Source organism: Conger conger, chromosome 10 (genome assembly GCF_963514075.1).
Source record: "Conger conger chromosome 10, fConCon1.1, whole genome shotgun sequence".
NCBI classification, from domain to species: domain Eukaryota; kingdom Metazoa; phylum Chordata; class Actinopteri; order Anguilliformes; family Congridae; genus Conger; species Conger conger.
In genome coordinates this window covers 34193450-34208549 of record NC_083769.1, presented here as the reverse complement: position 1 = coordinate 34208549, position 15100 = coordinate 34193450, and the positions used below count along the sequence as shown (strand labels likewise).

At 42.0% G+C, this 15100-nt stretch overlaps 1 protein-coding gene across 1 annotated transcript in view; it reads right to left on the bottom strand.

Moving 5' to 3' along the window:
- Positions 1 to 15100, bottom strand: part of bsna (bassoon presynaptic cytomatrix protein a) — a 116004-nt gene that overhangs the window by 72061 nt on the left and 28843 nt on the right. The window lies entirely within an intron of this gene.

Below are 15100 nucleotides of genomic sequence, written 5' to 3'. Positions count from 1 at the left end.
GTTTTGGCTTACAGTAAAACACACTTTGATTTTCAAGGAATATACAAGGACCACAAAAGCAACTTATTGTCAAATTATTATCAAATCTGCAGGAGTGAAAATAAGCTATCTGAAACAGGTTTCAGAATTGGCTTCAGGGTTGAATACAAAGAGCGAGGATAAGAGGGATCATGTCTCATCATGAAGCCGTGTGAAGTGTTCCCTGGGGATGGTGCAGGGACTTGTGCCCTTCCTTATTTACATAAATGACCATGATAAAGACTTTACTAGTGCAATTTACAATGGAATAAAGCCTGGTTATGGCCAACAGTACAGCACTTTCCCAAATAAGTCATGGTTATTCCAACAGAATTCAAAGTGGGGAGTGCCGTTCTGGGGATGAGAGGGACACATGAGTCAAACGCAAAAATACTGGGAAAGTTTTTTGTTGTTTTGGCTCGGTACTCCAGCACATTGGTTTTGAAATAAAACAGTGAATATTAAAGTTCAGACTGTCCATGAACAGACTTGAACTAATGATGCAAAGAAACACAGCCAAGAGCTGACTGTCTACACTACTTCAAATCCAAAGAACTGTGGTACAGAGCCAAAACAACAAAGAATGTGTCACTGTCCTAGTATTTTGCATATAACTGTTTTTGTCAAACTTTTATTAAATAAAGAGACTGATAGCACTTAATTTAATCAGTAATTCATTACGTTAGACAAATAAATACTAAACTGCGCCATTCGGAACTCGCTATGCATGATTATCCATCCTTTTTTTGATTACACAAGCTTTCAAATCCTGTGCATACCATTGTGTCTTTTCTTAAACATATTTATTTGAGCAAACAATGGATGCACAATACTAAGAACATTTCTTACTCTTGTAGGCATTCTCTTTGAAGAATGTTTTAAGTCTCATAGAGGTGCACTCTGTAAAATATGAAACTATAACTGCGCTTCTGAATATGAATGAGTGGATTATAATGAAATCAAATGTCTACACTCCCGCAATGAAAAGAAGCCAATCCAATCACAATAGCAGTAAATGCATCGTGATGAATCCCTTCACAGAGAGTAGGAAACGCACAGCACATTTTAAGCCTGAGAACTCAAGATAGAGTTTGAGGAGTTTAAGATATTATTAATGAGAATGGTTCAATAACACAAAGTATGCTTGTCACATAGTGGATAAAAGCAACACATCTGCAATCTGCAATAGCTAGCAAATAAGTGATTGCGGTAATTACTATTTTTTCAATGGCTTGTTAAAATACCTGCCAATGACAACCTCAAGAGAGTCGCTCAATTCTGCCCAAATAAAACACACTATTCCAATCAGTATCAACATCACTTCCAGTTGAGGCTGTCCAGTATAGAAAAGGAAAAAATGTTTTTACACAATTAACAGCTTGTTAATTTTGTATCATACAGTGTACACTCAGTGAGCACTTTATTAGGTATTTATTACACTTATTGTTTTGATTTAATGACACCTAATAAAGTGCTCACTGAGTGTATGTGATCATTATAAGATCACATACACTGTTCTGCCACTAAATGTAGAGACAATGGGCTGGGATCGCAGCAATACTGCATAATAAATATTTAACTTGTGTATTCATTTCATAAAGATCTTCTCTATTAAAAAGGTGGCATAGCCTATTTGGACTGTTTGGCACTTCTACTTGTTACATATTCGGTTTTAATCAAAGTCATTAAATGGATAGAGAAGTGTGAAAAATCGTGTTGAGACTTTCTTATTGATTGAACCAGACAGCTGAAATAATACACAGCCACAGTTCAACAATGAATTGGTCACTGGAGTTCTGTTTCACCACAGATGAATGTGTCTGGATGAATGTGCCTGGAATCCATTTTCCTGTGTTTGGGTGCCATGCTGCAACAGCCATTAGTGAATCTGGGTCTATGCCACTTGCACATACTTTACTACATCTACCAAGGCAAGGAATGTGATTTTTGCATCGGCCCAATTACAGCAGGTTGGATGAAATGACAAAATACATCCATTGAAATAAAAATCCTAATCAAAAACCAGAGCTATCTATCGGTGACAAAAGTAGTATCCACTCCTGTAAATGTCTCTGTTTTTGTAAATGTTTTCTTTTATGATTATGTTTCTCTAACAGTATGTATTCTATTCTACTCCTATTAATATCGAAAGTGTACATGTTGTTTCTTAAAAAAGACATTCAAGGTCATTTGAAAGTATTATTTTGGAAGGGAAACCTGTCAATTAAGCCCTGTTGACCATAACCCCTTAAGCTTTCTTTCAGGCCGTAATTATCAATCACTATGCTAACAGGACATACCGTTTGAAATAGTTAAAACTCATGGTTCTTTCTGTATAACCTATTTTAGGATGCCATTGCTTTAGCGACAACAGTTCCATGTTGTATAACACGTGGGTGTTAAAACAAGTGGGTGGGGGACCTCACCTTCTCTGAATTTTGGAAATCCACATACAACAAGAAATAAGGCAATGTCATTGTCCTTTTCCGATCAAGTGTCCAGCGGACCAAATGCATAATAAATTCTATTATCTACGTTTTGTATGGCCTTTTTCGAACACGATGAGCCCAAGTACAACCGTCTCTGGCCAGTATGTGTTACGTAGTTGCAGAGGAAATGTGTTACCCCTATCCGCCATCCATCCATCCATCCATTATCTGAACCCGCTTATCCTGAACAGGGTCGCAGGGGGGCTGGAGCCTATCCCAGCATACATTGGGCGAAAGGCAGGAATACACCCTGGATGGGTCGCCAGTCCATCACAGGGCACACACACCATTCACTCACACACTCATACCTATGGGCAATTTAGACTCTCCAATCAGCCTAACATGCATGTCTTTGGACTGTGGGAGGAAACCGGAGTACCCGGAGGAAACCCACGCAGACACGGGGAGAACATGCAAACTCCGCACAGAGAGGCCCCGGCCGACGGGGATTCGAACCCAGGACCTCCTTGCTGTGAGGCGGCAGTGCTACCCACTGCACCATCCGTGCCGCCCCTATCCGCCATGCAGAAAGTAAATTCAATATAATTGCAGCTCATCAAAGAATCGACTATGGGCATGTTACTGAATTGATAACTAAAAAGCATTTTAGCTAATGACATTACGTTTCCAACGTTGTATAATTTGATATGCTTGCATAAATAACACGGCAAAAAAAAACAAAACAAAAAAACAGCATTCGCCTGCGAAACGACACTGTAGTATTTTCGATACGCACGCCCTTCGGCAAAAACATTTTTTGACGTTTTACAACAAAACAAATAATTTGCGATGCCTACGTCTAAATTGAGGACTTCCTTTGGAGGAGTTCCAATGAATCTCTCATCTGAGTGAATATTTCTGGGGAAGACAGTGAAAACACCCTTGACAACACAATAGAGGGCATTTTCAGTGGTGACCCATTTTATATTGGTGAGCATATTTTATTATTATTCAGTATGCTTATAAATAAGGAGCCAGCCTGTTTCTCTAAAATAAATAGCATGTGAAAGTACGGCATGTGTTTGACTTGTTGGGTATTTGACAAAAACGTCAATCAATGGACCTCAATGAATATATTAGTACACAAGATGTTATTGTGACTATTGTACATATTTTTTACCATCTTCTTCACATGTTGAGCACAAGGAGAGGGAGAGGTAGGGGGAGGGGAGGGGGGGGGAGTGCAAACAGAATAAAAAGTGTTGTATACTAAGTGTCTCTAAGTGCGCTAGTCACAGTCACAATAATCTATATCCACTCAAAAACAGTAAAAAAAAAATATATATTTATATATTCCATTTCCACTGTGTTTGAGCTTCTGTGTTTCATTTAGTAATACTTATGGTTACGAATGGTTATTTTAGGTATGTCATTTTCAAGCTTGTGTTAAGAAAAGGGGTGATACTTAAGAGGTTAATGGACTGTCTTACAACTAGAAATTCTGTGTATCAAAAGAGAACCTGATAGCAGAAAAAAATAACTTTCCACAATATTTTTGATGGAAAGAAATCTCTACAGCTTGGAATGAACACTTCCGCTGCTTTTAAGAATGGTCAACTATAAATGATGAATTAGTTCATGATTTAAAGAAATGATGATTGATAGCACCTCCATTTTTGGGCAACCAGCCTCCACAATTTCTCCTACAAAAGCATGTTTGCTCACAGACAGTAATATTTCAGAAACATCCATCCATCCATTATCTCAACCCGCTTATCCTGAACAGGGTCGCAGGGGGGCCAGAGCCTATCCCAGCATACATTGGGCGAAAGGCAGGAAAACAGCCTGGACAGGTCACCAGTCCATCGCAGGGCACACACACCATTCACTCACACACTCATACCCATGGGCAATTTAGACTCTCCAATCAGCCTAACCTGCATGTCTTTGGACTGTGGGAGGAAACCGGAGTACCCGGAGGAAACCCATGCAAACACAGGGAAAACATGCAAACTCCACACAGAGAGGCCCTGGCTGACCGGGATTCGAACCAAACTCCTTGCTGTGAGGCGGCAGTGCTACCCACTGCACCATCCATGCCGCCCTTATTTCAGAAACAATACTCTCATAAACTTTTAAATGGCTGAACAATGTTCAGTTTGTCTTGGTAACTTAGAGTCAAGCCGTAAGAAGCTTGTAGAAATGTAATTATATCTCAGTGTCTAATTTAGACACTTCCTCCTACTATCCATCACATTTGTTTTGTTTTGCCTGCCCTTTTTAGCACTGCACTGTGGAAAGTTTTTGGCTCTAAGGGGACTGAGTCCTTATCTGGCATCACCTGGTGGCTCACTTCTGTGGCAACCCTGCACTGAGGGGGACTGCTCAGAAGTGCTCTAATCAAATCCGCTGTTAATTACACACTGGCGCTCACACCAAAGGGGCCCTGGGTATCACATAGGAGACTGGCACTGCAGAGCAGCTCACCGTCGGAGGGCGCTACGTCCATCACACACATCAACGGCATCAACCGCCAGCTCCGTCACCTGAGATTTCACTTCCTGCCACATGCAACGGTAACACACAGTTAAATACCGCCTCTAAAAGGAACATCAAAGCACCAGATGCCACCTATGAAATATTCATGGTACAGCCTGGGTAAAAATACTTCCATGACAAAAGCTCTTTACCGACTCAACTGTTTAGCAAAGTTGCAGAGTAAGTTAATCTTTCTGGGGAGTGGGGGGTCTCCTGTCAAAGCTTTTTTTTGTCTGAAGACAGAGAAGCATTTCCCCATCAGCTAAAGCTGGTAAGTGTTTGGAGGAGCTGTGAATAAGGCCTTTACATCAGCAAAAGCCAATTGCCGCCGGGATCCTCCATAAGCCCACTGTCCTTTGGTTATACTTTGAGAATTGGAGCTGGTAACAATCAGCACTATCTTCCTTATAAAACTAAACATTTTTCTGTAATCAATCTAGCATTACACACCACAGGCAGTGCTCAAGCAGAACTCATTTCTACCTGACAGAGGAGAGGCATATTGTTTAGCATTTTAAAATTGGCAAGAAACTGGTGCACCAGGTGTGGAAGCACTGTCAGTTTTACAGCAGCTCGGTTATATAAAGCCCTAATGAAATTAGACAGACAAAGCGGGGAATGTGAACAGTGAACAGTCGGCGCAGACACTTCTGAGCATGTTATAAGGTTATAAAAGCCCACTCTCCCTCCACCCCTGCTACCTGCCCCTCTGCGGCCAGCACTGAGAGCTGATGCAGACACTCCTGAGGACCAGCTGTGGCCATAATGGCTCATTTTAACCAGTCTGTCTCTCCACGTGACCCCTCTCCCACTACAAGATGGACATTAAGAACTGTTTTGGAGACGCTCAACAAGCAGCAAGCTTGATTTAGCCCAGACAGAAGATCCATTTCTGGAATCACAGCGATGCCAGCGAGAGGGGAAGGGGGCACGCTGGTTTTTATTGACAGTCTGCTACTGACACAAAGCAGGTGTTGAGAGAGACCCAGGCGGGCGCTTCGCTGGCTGGCGCATCACGTGGTCATGTGACCCAGATGATTGGAGCAGCACAGAGCTCCGTTTCAGGCAGTCCTTCAGAGTGTTTTGTGTCATTGCTCCACACTGAGAAATTAAAACTGCCAGGGCTTTTTTTTTTTTTTTTTTTGTACATCTTCTGGATGAATGAGCAGTAGCTGCTGTGTGCCATTTACAGTAAGGCTCTATATGGAACTTGCACGGAGAACAGTCACATGAACCTAAAACAAAGCCACGGATTTAAAAATAAACTGTACACATATACCCTTCAATACAGAGTGTTGATACAGAGTGCTGATTGAGTTGAATTAAAATGTTGTGTAGGGGAGTCCCATATACAAATACAAATAACACCTCATTTTATTTCCGTCATATTCCGAGATTGCATTATTGACCTTCATGATTTGTTGAATTCTAGAACAATAATTTAACACAACTCACTTTTTATTTGGCTCAATATCTGTGTGAACTAGAAGTAATGTGGTATGTGAAGACAGCACACTGTATCTTTTTATATTGTTGCGATATTGGTTGGATCTTCACGTGTATGAAAGAATAGGGTTAACATTTCTGCAGTTTCAGTCTTTGTAATGCTTTATTATGAAAGTTGTTGAACCCCAGTAGGTAGGTGCTGTCATGACTGTAGCAGCCAAACCATTTTGTATTTCATTTTTCAGCAGAAACAGCAAAGGGTGCCGGAAAACCTCATTACTGAACCTGTCAAAAAGCAAAGGTTACTCAATATGAGAACCAAACCATTGACTAAGCCTTTTAATAGACCTGCCCATCAATGTTCCAATACTAAACTGAGGTGTGAATGTTTGCATGCGCATATGTGTGTGCCTGTGTGCGGTTTTGCATGAAAAACATTTGCACAGGAATCACTGCAGTAATTACTCCAATAAGATACATGTTCTTACACAGGCTAGTAATATAAGCTGTTTCAAGGACTGCCAGTCTTATTGATAGGACATGAAATCCTAGAAAAGAGTTTGAGTGGACATAGCAAATATTTATAAATCAGCTTCAGAAAGGCAATTTGCTTAATCTTGTCCAAGGTACACCCATCTGCAGACTTTCAACTGTGATCAAGTATTCTATTGAGGTGAACGTCTGACTGACATATGGAATGCATGTTTATGATAGCAAAACAGAGGAATGTGATATCCTCACTTTGGCATCTTCTTTATAACAAACTACAGTTGACAATTAGCCTTGGATTAGTTTAATATACTTTAACTTTCATTCATTCAGGTAATTGCCAAAATAAAGGAAACACCAACCACAGAATCCCTCCCTGTTCATCATGTGCTTTTCTTGAATAAACTGCCCGCTTGTGCGCTTGATTGATATTGTACTCTACCAATTAATATAGTCGCTAGACTGTTTTGCCGTCTATGTCAACATCACCTTAGCCGCTGTTCCTCAGAAGAAAAAAAAACATCTTAGCTTTGGAGTGCCTGTCAAACTGTGAAAGTCAACAAGATCTCTTCTCTAGCCATTGGAGCCAAACTAATAAGCATAACTGGGGTTTCTTATGCACAGCTGTGAACATAGCTGAATTACATTCAACAAAAAGTAATGTAAGAAATTGGAGGACCACTGCATTATGCAAAAGGTGCAGATGAATGTAAAAAGAAAAGTTATCCAGAGCGAGTTGCCGTTGACAAATTGTGCCTTTTAAAATGGGACCAACAAAACTATGCAATAGAAATATACAATCCATACATTTTACTATGCACGTGAAGGCAGCTGATCATTCCCAACAGCAATATTCAATTATAAAATGTTATGTTTCGTTAACTCACAGAGCTTTTGGAAAGTTTCCCAAAATGTATCCTGGGTTCCAATAATGTGAGCTAAGAATGAGCAAATGGTTGAGCATTTTGGAAACAGTCTGCACAGTGTAGTCATTCCCGGTTTCTATCCGCTATCACCCCCGCTCAGCTTTTAGACAAGCTGTAAAATGCTCACCTAACGTTGTGAAATCACTTCAATTGGAAGTCAAATTGTCACAACAGTTTTTTTCCCAAATAATAGGAACACGACTACTAATGCCTTTTACAGAAAAATATTATTCAAATTCACTGATCCTGTCTTGCAGAAAACACTATCTATTCACATAAGTATTCTTGCCAACAGCTATTAATGCCAAAATATAGTTCTAATTCATTTCTTTATAAGTGAAAATACATTATTTTCACTTTCCTGCATTTGTTTCTCCCATGTACCAGCACAGCCCATTTTTGGCCTAGACACAATAATTAACCAGTGGTGAAATGTCTGTAACTCAGTGCCAAGTGAGAATGGGTCTGAATGCCATGTTTGTCTTACGAAATTCTGTTGACTAGTCAATGCACATCAGTCACATACCTGCTACCGACTGTTATACTGTTATCATAATGGATCATTTCTGTTGTTGCTACAGTAATGTTTCAGAACAACGTCCTTTTGAGTAGCTCATGACCCTGCTTAAAGACATATAAAGATTCAGCAAACCTATCTTTCAGTGTCATGCACAATATTAGTGTATTCCTTTTGAATGCACTGTTGGACAAGCCCCTGTAATCCCAATGTAACTATATTCCGTGATTAAGCGTATGAGCATTCAGTATTCTGAGTGCACTACCCTCTTTCATAGTGCAACCAGCGTTAATGACAACCTCACAAATCACATTTTGTGTTTTTTCCAAAGGTTTCGTGCAATTTCTTTTCTTGAGAATTCATCCCGTATCTGTTCCTAAATCTGCCCTTAGAGAGGCCGTTATGTGAGACTGAGGCACCTCGATCTCCTGGGCTGGGAGGAGATCTCATCTCGTAATGTTGCAGCGCTGTCTACAGAGAGAGGGAGGGGTGCGTAGAGAAGATAAGGCTTTCATGTAGTTTGATGGCACAGCAGCTCCTCTCCCTGTTCCAGTGTGCCCAGATGGAGAGAGAGAGAGAGAGAGAAGTTGCACATCCACCGACTGACTGACCGACCTGCTCATCCGCTTGCCAGTGTACGCAGTCTCAATTCATCAATGATATCGATCGGTATAACCAACATCTTACTTAATTAAAACCTGGCTCAGCAGATATGTCTCAGCTCTCCAAAGTGATCATTTAAAACAACATCGAGGGCAAGGCAACCTCAGTCAATACTGAATCTGAAAAAGGCTTAAAAAACAATATGTTCCATGTGGCCAGGGTGGAGATCCCTGGGACAAGGGCAGGAAAGGTGCTGCAGTCCAGAAGAGCTGACCGATTCTGCCCACAAATCCAAATCATCAGGACCTTACACAAAAAGGCTGAGGTCAAGTTGTAGGTCGAGTAAGCTGATCCTGGATCAACTGTCTGGGGCAGACAAACAAACTTTGGCGCATTCTGTAGATTTTTGTTCCAGTAATCACAAGGAAACAACTATGGGTTTTTCAAGACATTTAGAAACACGTATGCAAAATAATTACTGACTGACAATTCTGAGCAAAAGGCATAATGATAAAAAAAATGTTTTCAAGGGAATTATTCACCATCACATCATTGTCATGGTCGTAGTCAGTAATAGTCATTTCTAGGCTATACAGCCCAACCAACTTTAACTGTGACCTTTCTGTATGAATTGCCACTGTTGTTATCACTGTTGTTACCATTTCAAACTATTAATTATCTACATAAACAAAAAATGTTTCATGCTCCAAAAATATTTTACAGAAACAAAATGTACAAAAGAGAACAACAGTGGCATTACAGAAAGAAAAGAAAAAAAATCATATTCCACCTTTCAACAGCCTTCTGGTATTGGTATTGGTATTGTGAGTTTCAATCATCTGCCCCACACACCAGCTCTGGAAAACACAGGCTGCCATGTTCATTTTGCTGAAAATGGCAAACAGGTGTTTAACTTAATCTCTGAAGTGCTGTCAAGCCAGTCTCCTCAGCAATAATATCCCAGTCCATTCGTTGAGTGTTTGTGCAGGCTGACGGCTCTCATCGGGGGCTTTCAAACAGAGCCAAGAGAAGTGGCGTCAACCTTTCCCAGACACCCAGCGGCACGCTGTGTATTCTACACTTCCAGTCACTGTTTTCTATTTGCACTGATCTCAAGAGAAGCTCTGTGTACAGTGTGAACCCCCAGACAGCCTCCAAGCATGTCTTACTGCATGGATTTTTAGTTTCTGTGAATGTGTTCAATAGTCGACTGGCAAATCTGAAGCGCATGAAGCTTAGTAGACAGAGCAGTCACCAAAGTAAGGATGACTGGTCAGGACTGTGCTGAACAGCAAAAAGAAGTCAGCATTGCTTGGAGTTTTTGATAGTTTTTATAATAACCAGTCAACAATAATTCTTTCCACCTTTTCCCTTTAGTAATGGGTAGGAGATGACAGTGTGAAACTGGATGAGGAGGAGGGGTAAATCACAGAGGGAGTTAAATGGGGGTGGCACTGGGTGTACCTATGCGCCACAGAGCTACAGTAAACTCTGGAGCTTTGCGAGGAGGGGCCCCAGGCCCTAGGGGCTACTCGGTCTGCTCCTCCAGTTTGGCTGGAGCTTGCACTCGGCACTACCAGAGCCTGGGCACATGTATAATTCAGAGGTCCCATCCTCAGAATAGCTCCTTGGCATTCTGCAGACCCTCCCAGTACTCCCCCTGCTCCTGAAGGCTACAGAGCCTTCTCCATCAGCACTGCCCAGGACGTCACAGACACTGCGGCCAAAAAAGAAATCTTCAACGGCAAAAAAATATTTAAGTTCCGGAACCTTCCTCAAATGGAAGCTCCCCTTCCAATGGATATGCATGGGTATCTCAAAACAATGGACACTCCGGATATTGTGGCCATGGAGTTGAGCTTCAGTTTGAGCCTGAGCAGGCCAAAGATAGGCTGGCTGGCCTACACTCCGTCCATCAGTGCGTACTGACGGGCTGATGAGGGGGTAATGGGAATGGAGCAGGGCTTCCGCCCACAGCCTTTAAGTGCACCTTTACAAGCTCTCTGTAATTGCCGTTACAAACATTAAAACTATCTTAGTGACAGTAAGGCAGCCATCATGACAACCACTACCATTCTGCTGAGCAACTGCAATTAGGGCTCCCCGTAGAGCATGTCTGATGACAACAATATTATTGAGCTGCTCTGGGACAACACAATAATAAAGGATATTAGAGACACGCAGGCATGCACACACGCACGTACAGATACACACGCTCACTAACGCACCCACTAAGAACATGGAGCATGAATGTATGCCATGTAACCACAAGGCCTGTTCAAACACGATATCAGACATTACTTTTCATATTAATCCTTCTTGCCAGGTCAGCATGCAATGCATGACGCTTGTGTAAAGGCTCTCTGGCCATAATTTCTCTTTTGGCAGAAATAGCAGTAATATATTTAACAACCTTCAAGTGCAACTGCACTCTTACCTCCCTTATGTTCATCCTATTTTAACTAACATGGTCTTTAGCCTAGCCTCTAGCTATTTGTTAAGCAATTTCCCTTTAACTGTCACATATTGTTAAAACATTTACTGGGAGTTAAACGTCATTACAAAAGAAGCAAATCATTCCAACTGACAACAGTTCAAGTGGAAGCATCTACAAAAAAGCTTTCATGTTCATTGTATACCTGAGGTCACCTGTACATTATAGCAAGTGGTATTGACTTAAAACAAATCTCATGTACTAAAGAATATTGATGTTACAGTATATTGAGAAAGTACGCATGGCAGTCGATTCAGAATATACTGCTTGCCATCTTATAGGCCTACAGGTATGAGCAAGCTGAATACATGCTTGTCCAGTTAGCTGCATGAGCAGTCAATGCCTTAATTGTAAATGTTCCTTGCTAGCAATCCTATCCCATGGGGCCAGATTCACGGTGAGCACAGGAAGGGCATATGGTGAGAATCAAATGTAGTGACGGACACTGCTCTTTATCTGGGGGCTCAGCGAGGGAGCTGGCATTGTCACATGCCAGACAGACCTGGCCTGTCCTGCTAGGCCAGGCAGTGGACTCAGGTTTAATCTGTCCTGCTGGGCCAGGCAGCGGACTCAGGTTTAACCTGTCCTGCTAGGCCAGGCAGCGGACTCAGGTTTAACCTGTCCTGCTAGGCCAGGCAGTGGACACAGGTTTAACCTGTCCTGCTCGGTTCCCTTCCCCGCTGACCTGCAGTCTACATCCTCTCAACCCAGAGACGAGCTGGACACAGCTGTTCCTTACAGTGCCTGTTTAAATTCAGCAGAGCCCCTGATGTCACTCCCCCGAATCGCTGCCAACACCCCCTCATACCTGGAGCAGAGCATTGGCTTTCTAAAGCGCTTCCGTGGCATGGCATGTTCTGCCAGGGTGTTTAATCCTTTCCTCTGTTGCATCTGCAGGCTTGAGTGCACACACAACATGCTGACATCTTCCCATGATCCAGCAGTCTGGAATGAACTTTGTTCATCTGGGCTTATGAGTGGATTCCGAAAACACACACGCACATCCACAGACTCAGAGCTCACACATGCTTAGTTAATCCCCCTTGTCTTCTGCTTGACTTACTCCATCCACACAGTGTGGAGGGAATCGCTAGGCTGTGCCAAGCGCTGCTCTAATATGATTCTAAAGGCACTCTGGACTATTTGAGTCTTTGTGTGCTTTTAGTGCACAGGTAGGCAAAGTGCAGAGATTGTAGAGAAATGGCCTCGTAGTAGGCATCTCTCACACACGGGAGAACAATGAGAGTCAGTCTGTTCAATTCACCATCAGCCGCTGCTGGAATTTGTGTCAGAATGCATCTTTAGACTCTAACTAACCATGGACAGGGTAGAGTGCTCTGATGCATGACCTTTCGTGACCCACAGTGCACACGCATACTGGCTCACACAGAAGAAGATGCAGAGGGAGAGACTGGAGGAAATGGCGGTTGAGAAGATGGAGGGGGGGTATCTACACAGCAGTCTATTTGAATATGGCTCCAGTCAGTAAGTGGGGGATTGGCCGCAGGGAAGTCAGTGCTCTCTTTCCCTGCAACAGTATGAGTAACTCCATTCCCAGATTCATCTTCAGAGGAGGGGGTGGTAGAGACAGGGGGAAGGTGGTAAAGTCATGTGTTAAAGTCATCCATTTTGGTAATTACAACCTTTTTCAGGTTTTTGCAGTCATTTTGTTTCAGACTCATATTCACTTTGCCAGGACAGTACAGTACAATATATAGGCATGCCAATAAAGCATACTCTAATTCAATTTCATTTAACTGAATGAACCCAACTGAACTGAGCTTCATTTAATTGAATGGGGAGAAAGCTAAACGGGAGGTGAGACAGAGAGAGACGGGGTTACAGGGACCAGCAAGGTTCTCGGATAATGAACACAGTATACCTTCCATTACAGAGCACAGCAGGACCAAAGTGAGTAACCTTATTAACAATAAACTCTTCTCCACAGAGATCACCCTTTACTAGAATTAGCCCCCTATTGACCATCCAATCTGTGTATAGAACACATCTGAGATTAATTTACAGTATATGGTCAAAATCAACTCCTTTCATTTGTACTGATGATGTTCTAGATCAAACTGAACTGAATCAATCAGTCTCATTATTGCTGTATGAGTTTGGTGTTTATTTTTTCAGTATTGGATCTGTGGATTTCCCCTTAAAATCCGGACACTAGAAATTACTCAAAGCAGCTGGCTCCAGACGTCACAGCAACTGGAAATGCAAATGTTTCACACTAGAGAATAGTTTTGACACCTTGTATGTCTTTTTCTGGTGGTTAGGTGATGACTGCATAATATTTATAGTTTCCCACAAATAGACAAGCCAAAAATAAATAGAAATTGATAATGAGATGCCTTTTAATTATCATCATTACTAGTTACCATCATCATCTCTACAATTGTACAATTTACTGATGTATTGGAAGGCACATGCAGCGGGAAACAGAATTGAAAGAATGTTGTTCTTTGATATCGCCTAAGAGATTCTCACAGAACATTGATAATGCGAGGAGGGGGATGTTTGACATATCCCATAACTTACAAAAGCTTCATGCTGCAGCTATGAATATGCCACATAAAGATGAATCATAAGGGGAAAAAACAATGTTGAATACATAAGAGGCCAGCCCTACACCTTCGTGGACTATTGAAGGGTGCATTCGTGCCATGCCTAAGGTAAAAAAATTATCTACACTACCACCCTTGCAATGTAGAGACAGAGGGTCAGTGTGAGAGAGGAAGTGGGGGGTAGAGACAGGGCAGAGGAGGAACAGGAGTGGGTGTGCAGTGATGGACTACACACATCTACACACAAAACATCTAAAACACACATTCATGCTACACTGCTGGCATAACCCACACAACCAAATACAACTACACACACCCTCAGCAGCATCTACCTCGACCAACCCCCTGTCCAATGCACGCACACACGTACACACACGCACACAATGACCTTGCATATCTCCACCTCAGCAGGCACGCTAAGATTCTGGCGAGAGAATTATCTGCTGAACACTGCAGTTTGTGACAAGAAGGATTTCTAATGAAGATTCCAATCAACTCCCAAAACCAGGAAACATGAAAATAATTAATTTCAATAAGCTTAAATGGAGCTGCGTTCACACATGCTCACACGCGCGAACACGCATGCATGTGCACGCGCACACACACACACACATGCACGCACACACACACAGCACTCGGGATGTTTATATTATCCAGTCATGTACAGGAGAGGAAGCTTCAGAAGTTGCAGAAGCACACTCCTGGGACGTTATTGGAATCATACTTAATCAGCACATCTTTACTTAGCGTTAACTTTCCAAGTGCAGCTCGGCCAGTCAAAACGACTTCAGTAGACAGCATATCAGCAGGGTTTTCTCTCAGTTTAACTTCACTGACAGTACTCACAATGTCATAAGTGCTCACCTGCACATCAATCACGGGCAATATAGCAAAGTTTAGACACAGACTATTCAAAACCCATGTGTTTGGATCCCTGTTAGGACCCAGCATTCAGAAACATCTTGCATAGCTACAGTGAAATTGTATTCATGAATGACATGTCATACATAAAAATGTAACGACTGAATATCTACTCCAAAAACCACAAGAGTAGTGGTTAAGATACATGA